The sequence below is a fragment of the Sturnira hondurensis genome, unplaced genomic scaffold (genome assembly GCF_014824575.4).
Source record: "Sturnira hondurensis isolate 20B ecotype Veracruz unplaced genomic scaffold, ASM1482457v3 Scaffold0014107, whole genome shotgun sequence".
In the NCBI taxonomy this organism is placed as follows: domain Eukaryota; kingdom Metazoa; phylum Chordata; class Mammalia; order Chiroptera; family Phyllostomidae; genus Sturnira; species Sturnira hondurensis.
The window spans coordinates 40,233-42,680 of NW_028086738.1; positions in this window are offsets into that span (position 1 = coordinate 40,233).

A 2,448-nucleotide genomic window follows, 5' to 3' on the forward strand; every position below is an offset into this window, starting at 1 on the left:
TATCCATATGCAAAATAACACCCTGGAATATGATCATCAGTTTCATATATAAATAAAAAATTTAATTAAATAATTAAAACAAAAGATTTTTCCCCCTGAAAATTTGGGCCAAAACCATGGGTGTACATTATACTCAGCAAAATATGGTATTAGTAAAGATATGAGCAGAAATCAATTATATTGAAAGGAGGCAGATAATAGAGAAAATTAACTAAGTGCAAATCTGGTTCTTTGAGGAAAATCAAAATGGATAAGCCCCAACCAAGATTTTCATGAGAAAAGAAGAGAGAACATATGTCACCACATCAGTAATGAATGTTTAATGTGTAGGATTTGCCCACACAGACTGCACGCATCAAAAGAAGAGAATACTATAAACAATTTCGGGTAATGGACAGATTTCTTGAAAGATGCAACTTATAAAACTTGACACAGGCACAAAAAGAAAAGCTGAATAATGACCTTATGTCAAATAGAGAAACTGTATCTGTTACCCGAAACCGAAACCCTAGGTGTAGGGCTTCACTGAGGGGCTGGCGTTGTCTTCCATGAATCGTGAATCGGCTTCCCTTGGGGCATCACGGCCTGTGCCCTGTGGGAGGTGAGTGGGGTGTGTGGTGGGCGAGTGGAGCAGGTGCACAGGGGGCCGCAGCAGGACAAGGCTCATGCACAGGACCTCGAATCCCTGGTTAAAAAGCCCCTCGACCTTGTTGCAGCCATCAATTTAACAGCAGCCACAAAACAAGTGGGAGAAAGGGGACTCAGAGGATGAGAGGCAAGCACTTTCACTGAGCACCAGGAACAGTGTCAGTGAACTGAGGAAACGCATCCACATTACTTCTCCTAAGGAACAGAATGCAGGGCAGAATAACAGCACTAAGAGAAAGAAGCCGATCCTGAACCAGCGGCCACTGATTTTCAATGAAATGAATCTCTACATAGCAAGGTATATGATTAAATCAAGTAGAGTTTTATTCTATTATGATCAGTCCCTAATTATGTTATATTTTCCCACTTTTTATTTTAAAGAAGGGTAACCAATGAATGCTCAGTGTCTTATACCTACTGGTACTTTTCACGTGACTTTGATCCATCACCTTCCTACCCCCTCCCTTCTTTGCACTTTCAGGAAACCCTTCTACCATCTGGGGGAATGAGTCCCCATTACTCAGCCAGTTCACAGAAACGGGGGCAGAGAAGGCTCCAGAGGACAGGCAGCACCCAGTTTCCTCCCCCAGAGGCTTCCTGCTGCCCCCCCCTGTGGGTGGTAAGCACCCCTCCCATGCTGGGCTGCAGCTTTTGACCCTCTGCCGAGTCCCAGGTTGGAGGACTTTTGATGGAAGAAAAAGCTTGTTCCTCTTCCTAAAAGGTTGCTCTTCTTCCCGACTTTGAGCAAGAAAGGAATGGCAATTAAACTTCATTAAGTAAGCCTAATTGATTGATCATTTCAAATACTTCTTTTATAGTTTATGGCTTTATTTTTATTTATAATTTATCAATCTATTTATTTCACATTAAAAAATAAAAAAATATTAGACACCACATTTAGAAATGTCTTTGCCATTTTCTCCTTCCACATTTTAACAAAAGCCCAATACTACATAATATTAATTTATGTTCACATAGCTTTGAAGCTTCTTATCTCTCTGGGCTGTCAGGAAAAGTGTAAAGCTTGACGAGGCACCAACCCATCAGGTCCACACGTGAAACTGAGAAAGCTTTGGATTCTTTAGAAACAAATTAACCACCAGAAAACCAGCACATATCTTAGGAAGTAATGGAGTTATTAATTAATTGCATTACAATATGTAATTACATCATTAATGTGTCCTTTTAGTCACATGGTCGGTCATTACTTCCAACACTGACATACCCACATTGGTAACAGATTTGGTTTCATGCTAATAAAACAGCCCTGTGTCTGTTGACTACTCACCGTAAGACATGTATTTTTCACTCTGGGCTCAGGAATAAGTTTCAGTTTCTCTCAAGGGCTTGCTCAAGTCCACATTGCACTTTGGATTCCTCATCGGAAATTAAAGGGCCCTGATCCTCTGGAGTTTTGCCACCGCAGGGCGTTGCTCTGAGAGCAGGAAGTCTGTGCACCGGTACAAAGGTGTGGGCCCCACAGGGAGTGCTATACCGACAGGGGCGCACCGGCCTGCCCCACGTTTCTGGGGTTTGTACCCCAGTTTTTCCAGAGCAGTGTCAATGTATGCCTCTTTCCAGGTTTAATTATCAATAGTCACCTTCTCTCACCCCATCACTTTAAATGGCTCTTGGTCTGGGCTGCTCTGAATTATACGGTCTCTTTATGGTGTCAGTGGGACTGCCTCAGATAGAGTATCAGCATCAGCCACACGCCCTTCACATCTTTGCAACAACATGGATTTGGATGCTGAGTCTAGTTATCTCACCCCTTCCTTGTTTTGAATATTATTGGGGGGA